Below are 8,514 nucleotides of genomic sequence, written 5' to 3'. Positions count from 1 at the left end.
ACTGAAAATATCCTTTCTCTATCTTGATATGGGTATTGGTTACAAATATGTAAGTTAATTAAACTGTTCTTCAGTTTGTATTTGTTATATCCCAGTTAAAAATAAAGTTTTTAAGGAATGTTTATATATATATATATGTCAGGTACTGTGGCTCATGCCTATAATCCCACCACTTAGAGATCACCAATCTGCCAAGGCAGGTGGATCGCTTGAGCCCAGGAGTTCAAGACCAGCCTGGCCAACATGGTGAAATCCCATCTCTACAAAAAATACAAAAATTAGCTGGGCATGGTAGTGCATGCCTGTAGTCCCAGCTACTCAGGACTGGGACTGAGGTCCCGAGAATCGCTTGAGCCTGGGAGGTCAAGGCTGCAGTGAGCTGTGATCGCACCACTGTACTCCAGCCTGGGCGAAAAAGTGAGACTCTGTCTCAAAAAAGAAAATAATGTATTTATTTCCTGTCTCCTCTTTCTTGCCTCATGAGGGCCAGGACTTCTGATTATGATTGTATACCCAGTGTCTAGGGTAGTACCTGTTATATAGTAGGTGCTCAGTATTGAATGAATTGACATGTTAATGCATGTGTGCCTGTTCAATGTCCTTATTGAAATAGCACCCACTGTTAGGCACAACCAGACTACTTTCCTTCAAACATCTTCCTGGTTAATTAAATCACATTTAGAAAGGATTAGTCTGTAGAAAGAGCCCACATAGAAGTGAGACGGAAAACCACACTGGCATTATTCTGAGAGGAGCTGCGCAGTGATGTGCAGTTCCCAGGGCTTCAGGGAACACCACAGCACATTTTCAGTGAACACGTCTAGACAGCTGAGTAGTTGAATCATATGCACAGTTACAGGAACCTGAAGAATCTTTGGCCTGTAATCAAAACAAGGATTTTAACAAGAGTTCAGCAATTAATCTATAAAAAGAAAGAGAGTGAAGAGGAAGAGTGAAATATATACAAAAACTTGATATAAGACAAATGTGGTATTTTAAATTCTGTTGGGAACTTGATGGTTAGTTTGAAAAATAATACTGGGATAATTGGTTATGCTGAAAATAAGTTAGCTCCTTATTCATGCCTTGTATAAAATTAAATTCTGGATAGAATAAATGTCCAAATGTAAGAAAGAAAATATTTAAAATATTTAAAAAATATTCAGGAGAACATACTTATATCTTTGAGTATGCGAGACACATGCTTTAAGCATTATAGGAAATCTAAAAGCCAGAAGAGAAAAGATGGAGTATGGAGTGACTATAACAAAGAGTCAATTTTCCTTGTAAATATAAAAGCTTTTAAAGATCAATAAGAAAGAAAGAAAATAACCTAAGAGAAAAATGTGCTAAATATATGAACAGAAAATCCAAAGAAAAGCATGTAAGTAAAAATGTTAAATCTCCCTAGCAGTCATAAAAATACAAATTAAAACAATAAGATGTCATTATTTTGTCAATAATTGGCAACAACGATTTGTTTTTTTATTTTCTTGGTTCTATAGGGCTTTTTGGACATACTCACTAAATGCCTTTGGAAGAGGCCAGGCATGGTGGCTCACCTGTAATCCCAGCACTTTGGGAGGCCAAGGCAGGCTGATTAGTTGAAGTCAGGAGTTCGAGATCAGCTTGGCCAACATGGTGAAACCCCATCTCTACTAAAAATACAAAAATTAGCCGGGCGTGGTGATGTCCACCTGTGGTCCCAGCTACTCAGGAGGCTAAGGTGGGAGGATCACTCGAACCCAGGAGGTGGAGGCTGCAATGAGCCGAGATTGTGCCACTGCACTCCAGCCTGGGCAACAGAGTGAAACTCCATCTCAAATAATAAAAAATAAAATAATAACAAATGTCTTTGGAGGAGTAAACTGGAATTTAATATTTCCTCTGAGAATTGAAGGACGAATGGTTGAAAACTTCAAATAAGTAGTGCAGGTTAGAAACGTGACAAAGAAGAAAGGCAACTGCTTAAGAAGACATTTATGCAGCCAGAAAACACATGAAAAAATGCTCATCATCACTGGCCATCAGAGAAATGCAAATCAAAACCACAATGAGATACCATTTCACACCAGTTAGAATGTCCATCATTAAAAAGTCAGGAAACAACAGGTGCTGGAGAGGATGTGGAGAAATAGGAACACTTTTACACTGTTGATGAGACTGTAAACTAGTTCAACCATTGTGGAAGTCAGGGTGGTGATTCCTCAGGGATCTAGAACTAGAAATACCATTTGACCCAGCCATCCCATTACTGGGTATATACCCAAAGGACTATAAATCATGCTGCTATAAAGACACATGCTTATGTTTATTGTGGCACTATTTACAATAGCAAAGACTTGGAACCAACCCAAATGTCCAACAATGATAGACTGGATTAAGAAAATGTGGCACATATACACCATGGAATACTATGCAGCCATAAAAAATGATGAGTTCATGTCCTTTGCAGGGACATGGATGAAGCTGGAAACCATCATTCTCAGCAAACTATCACAAGGACAAAAAACCAAACACCGCATGTTCTCACTCATAGGTGGGAATTGAACAATGAGAACACATGGACACATGAAGGGGAACATCACACACCAGAGACTGTTGTGGGGTGGGGGGAGGGGGGAGGGATAGCATTAGGAGATATACCTAATGCTAAATGACGAGTTAATGGGTGCAGCATACCAACATGGTACATGTATACATATGTAACAAACCTGCACGTTGTGCACATGTACCCTAAAACTTTAAGTATAATAATAATAAAATTAAAAATATATATATATAAATGCAATGCCTCAGTCTCTCTCCTACTGCTAGCTTACCAGATGAAACCCACTTTGAGATTCTGCTTTTAAATGTCCTGCCTCCACAACCTCCACACATTCTTGCCTCCCAATATTTGCTGGGAACAAAATCTTAAAGGAATGTTTTTATTTACCACTTGTTAAGTAAAAGTAGACAAAACTTGTAACTAAGGCAAAGAGAAGATAGCATGTTCTCTTTTTAACGTTTATGTTTTTATTTTTATTATTTATTTGAGACAGGGTCTCACTTTGTCACAGCCCAGGCTGGGGTGCAGTGGCACAATCTCCGCTCACTGCAACCTCCGCCTCCTGCAGTGAAGCTATGCTCCCTCCCTCCTCACCTTCCCAAGTAGCTGGTATTACAGGAGCCCACCACCATGCCCAGCTAATTTTTGTATTTTTAGTGGAGACAGGGTTTCACCATGTTGGCCAGGCTTATGTCGAGCCTCTGGCCTCAAGTAATCTGCCTGCCTCGGCCTCCCAAAACACTGGGATTGAGGTGTGAACCCCTGCACCACTTGGCCAGTATGTCCTTTTGATTGTGTAACTGGTCCACCCAAGGATTGATCATTTAGGGGAAAGTTTTATTATTTGACTTGCTATTCACTATTTATTAAAGATCTAAACTTTGTGAAGTTACATATTAATTTATAAGTTTTTGCCTGTTAGCAAAATGATTTCTGCTCAATAGAAAAGATAACCCTAATGATTATGGTTTTATTGTCCTGTAGGATATTAACCAATTTTTAAACCTAACCTAAACTTATTCTAACATTCTTTTTCAAATTCCTATATATACTGAGTTTCTCAAATATTCTTTGGACCAGCTTTATCATCATGCTAATTCTCTCATTAATGAATTGAACAAATCCTCATATAAGTCATGTTTTAAATTTTTTGAAAATTTCCCTTGGCTAGGCATGGTGGCTCATGCCTGTAATCCCAGCACTTTGAGAAGCTGAGGCAGGAGGATCCCTTGAGCCCAGAGTTTGAGACCAGCCTGGCTAACATGGTGAAACCCTGTCTCTACCAAAAATACAAAAATTAGCCGGATGTGTTAGCATGCACCTGTAGTCCCAGCTAGTTGGGAGGCTGAGGCAGGAGGATGGTTTGAGTACGGGAGACAGAAGTTGCAATGAACCAAGATTGTGCCACTGCAGTCTAGCCTGAACGACAGAGCCAGATCTTGTCTCAAAAAAAAAAAAAATTAAAAATTAAAAAAAAGAAAATATATTTTGGCACTTTCTTTTGAAAAGTTTACCCAATCTTCAAAGCCCAGCTCAATGCTTGTATTAGTCCATTTTCATGCTGTTGTTAAAGACACACCTGCAACTGGGTAGTTTATAAAGAAAAAGAGGTTTAATGGACTCACAGTTCCACATGGCTGGGGAGGCCTCACAATCATGGTGGAAGGTGAAAGGTACATCTTACATGGCAGCAGACAAGAGAGAATGAGAGCCAAGCAAAAGGGGAAACCCCTTATAAAACCATCAGATCTCATGAGACTTACTACCATGAGAACAGTACGGGGGAAACTGCCCCCATGATTCAATTATTTCCCACCAGGTCCTTCCCACAACACATGGGAATTATGGGAGCTACAATTCAAGATTAGATTTGGGTGGGGACATAGCCAAACTATAACAATGCTCATTTTTTTCCCAATGCATATGTATTTTTTTAATTTCAGAAGGTTTTTGGGGAACAGGTGTTGTTTGGTTACATGGATAAGTTCTTTAGTGGTGATTTTTGTCAATACTCATTTTCCCAAAGAAAACTTGCTTAACTCCTCCAGATGATCTCTTCCTGAGCTGAACTCCTATAGTAGTGTTTTTCAACTAGGCATCCTAGGGTTTCTTGAAGGTGTCAGGGAAGTTAGGGAAGGAGGAAACATGAAAAGTGAGGGAAAAGAGGTAGTGGTGGTTGACCAAATGGGACCTAGGTTTCTTTTTTTTGTTTTCTGTTTTTTGTTTTGTGTTTTGTTTTGTTTTTTGTTTTTTTGAGACGGAGTTTTGTTCTTGTCACGCAGGCTGGAGTGCAATGGCACGATCTGGGCTCACTGCAACCTCCACCACCCAGGTTGAAGCAATTCTCCTGCCTCAGCCTCCTGAGTAGCTGGGATTACAGGTGTCTGCCACCACGCCTGGCTAATTTTTGTATTTTTAGTAGAGACAAGGTTTCACCATGTTGGCCAGGCTGGTCTTAAACTCCTTTTTTTTTTTTTTTTTTGAGATGGAATCTCGCTCTGTTGCCCAGGCTGGAGTGCAGTGGCACGGTCTCGGCTCACTGCAAGCTCCACGTTCTGGGTTCATGCCATTCTCCTGCCTCAGCCTCCCGAGTAGCTAGGACTACAGGCACCCACCACCACACCCAGCTAATTTTTTTTGTATTTTTAGTAGAGATGGGGTTTCACCATGTTAGCCAGGATGGTCTCGATCTCCTGACCTCAAGATCCACCCACCTCATCCTCCCAAAGTGCTGGGATTACAGGCGTGAGCCAACATGCCCAGCCCATTTCTTTTTTATATCTTGCTTTTCTTGCAAAATAATTTGGAAACCCCTGTCCTATAGCAGGAGTCAGAAAACTGTATCTGTAAACGATTGGCAAAAATATTTGCTAACTACCCATTTGACAAGAGAATAGTAGCCAAAATATGTAAGGAGCTCAAACAACTCAATTGCAAAAAAACACAAATAATTCAATTTAAAAATGGGCAAAAGATCCAAATAGACATTTCTCAAAAGAAGATATACAAATGACCAACAGTTACATTAAAAAAATGCTCAATCATCAGAGAAATGCAAATCAAACTACAATGAGATATCACCTCATCCCAGTTAAAATAACTCTTATCAAAAACACAGGCAATAATGAATGCTGGAGAGGATGTGGGAAGAGGGAAACTCTTGTACACTGCTAGGAAGAACAGTATAGAGTACAGACACTAGCAAGAACAGTATAGAGATTCCTCAAAAAACTAAAAACAGAGGTAGCATATGATGCAGCAATTCCACCACCGGGTATATATTCAAAAGAAAGAAAATCAACATATCAAAAAGACATCTACACTCTCATTCTATTAGTCCATTTTTACACTGCTGATAAAGACATACCCAAGACTGGGCAATTTACAAAAGAAAGAGGTTTATTAGGCTTACAGTTCCAGATGGCTGGGTAGGCCTCACAATCATGGCTGAAGGTAAGGAGGAGCAAATCACATCTTACATGGATGGCAGCAGGCAAAGAGAGAGCTTGTGTAGTGCAACTCCCATTTTTTAAAACCTTCAGATCTCATGAGACCCATTCACTATCATGAGAACAGCATGGGAAAGACCTGCCCCCATAATTCAGTCATCTCCCACCAGATCCCTCACACAACACATGGAAATTATGGGAGCTACATGATGAGATTTGGGTAGGGACCCAGAGCCAAACCATATCACCCATGTTTACTGTGGCACTATTCACAATAGTGACAGTATGGAATCTATTTAAGTGTCCATCAATAGATGAATAGATAAAGAAAATGTGGTATATATACAGAATGGAATATTATTCAGCCAAAAAAATTAAATCCTTTGACCATGTTTGATTATGGTAAAAAAAAAAAAAAAAGAATGAACTCCTGTCATTTGCAGAAAAATGGATGGAACTGGAGGTCATTATGTTAACTGAAATATTGCATGTTCTCACTCACATATGGGACCTTAGAAAGTAGATCTCTAGCAAAGACATGGAATCAACCTAAATGCCCATCAATGGTAGACTGGATAAAGAAAATGTGGTACATACACATTATGGAATACTGATATGGCTTAGCTGCGTCCCCACCCAAATCTCACACGGACTTGTAATAATCCCCACATGTCAAGGGTGGGGCCAGCTGGAGAAAACTGAATCACTGGGGCAGTTTCCTACATACTGTTCTTGTAGTAGTGAATAAATCTCACAAGATCTGATGATTTTATAAATGGGAGTTCCCTTGCACAAACTCTCTTGCCTGCCACCATGTAAGATGTGACTTTGCTCCTTATTTGCCTTCCACCACGATCGTGAGGCCTCCCCAGCCATGTGGAACTGTGAGTCAATTAAACCTCTTTCATTTATAAATTACCCAGTCTCTGGTATGTCTTTATTATTCTTATTATTGAGATTGAGTCTTGCTCTGTCACCCAGGCTGGAGTGCAGTGGCACAATCTTGGCTCACTGCACCCTCCACCTCCTGGGCTCAAGTGATTCTCCTGCCTCAGCTGCCCAAGTAGCTGTGATTACAGCGCTTACCACCATGCCCAGCTAATTTTTCTGTATTTTTAGTAGAGACAGGGTTTCACCATGTTGGCCAGGCTGGTCTCAAACTCCTGACCTCAAGTGATCCACCTGCCTCAGCCTCCCAAAGTGCTGGGATTACAGGCATGAGCCATTGCACCCGGCTCAGGTACATCTTTAGTAGCAGAATGAGAACAGACTAATATAGTAAATTGGTACTGGTAGAGTGAGGAGCTGCTGTAAAGATACCTGAAAATCTGGAAGCAACTTTGGAATTGGGTAACAGGCAGAGACTGGAATAGTTTGGAGGGCTCAGAAGAGGACAGAAAGATGTGGGAAAGTTTGGAATTTTCCAGAGACTTGTTCAATGGCTTTGACCAAAATGCTGATAGTGATATGGATAATGAAGTCCAGGTTGAGGTGGTCTCAGACGGAGGTGAGGACATGTGGGAACTGGAATAAAGGTGACTCTTGCAATGTTTTAGCCAAGAGAATGGGAGCATTTTGTCCCAGCTCTGGAGATTTGTAGAACTTTGAACTTGAAAGAGATGATTTAGGGCTTCTGGTAGAAGAAATTTCTAAGCAGCCAAGCATTCAGGAGGGGACGGGTGCTGTTAAAAGCATTCAGTTTTATGTATTTACAAAGATAGATTTGTAATTGGAACTTATGCTTAAAAGGGAAGCAGAGCATCAAAGTTTGGAAAATAGGCTATATGGTCTTTGTTGCAACTACTCAACTCTGCCACTGGGGACTGGGTGTGATGGCTGACACCTGTAATCCCAGTACTTTGGGAGGCTGAGGTGAGAGGATCACTTGAGGTCAGGAGTTCAAGACCAGCGAGAGGATCACTTGAGGTCAGGAGTTCAAGACCAGCCTTGCCAACATAGTGAAACCCCCACTCTACTAAGAAAAAATACACAGATTAGCTAGGTACGGTGGTGTGCACCTGTAGTCCCAGCTACTCAGAAGGCTGAGGTAGCAGAATCTCTTGAACTTGGAGGTGGAGGCTGCAGTGACCAAGATCATGCCACTGCACTCCAGCTGGGGCAACAGAGTATATTAGTCCATTTTCCCACTGCTGATAAAGACGTGGACTTATAGTTCCACCTGGCTGGGGAGGCCTCACAATCATGGTGGAAGGGGAAAGGCACGTCTCATATGGCAGCAGACAAGAGAAGAAGAACTTGTGCAGGGAAACTCCCCTTTTTAAAACCGTCAGATCTTGAGAGACACATTCACTATCAGGAGACCAGTGCAGGAAAGACTCACTCCCATAATTCAATCACCTCCCACCGGGTTCCTCCCATGACACATGGGAATTGTGAGAGTTACAATTCAAGATGAGATTTGGGTGGGGACACAGCGAAACCATCACACAGCAAGACTCTGTCTCAAAAAAAGAAAAAAAAAATCAACTCTGCCCTTGGAGAAAGAAAGCAGCC

The sequence above is a fragment of the Pongo abelii genome, chromosome 9, assembly GCF_028885655.2.
Source record: "Pongo abelii isolate AG06213 chromosome 9, NHGRI_mPonAbe1-v2.0_pri, whole genome shotgun sequence".
NCBI classification, from domain to species: Eukaryota; Metazoa; Chordata; class Mammalia; order Primates; family Hominidae; genus Pongo; species Pongo abelii.
Note: the sequence above shows the minus strand (reverse complement) of the source record.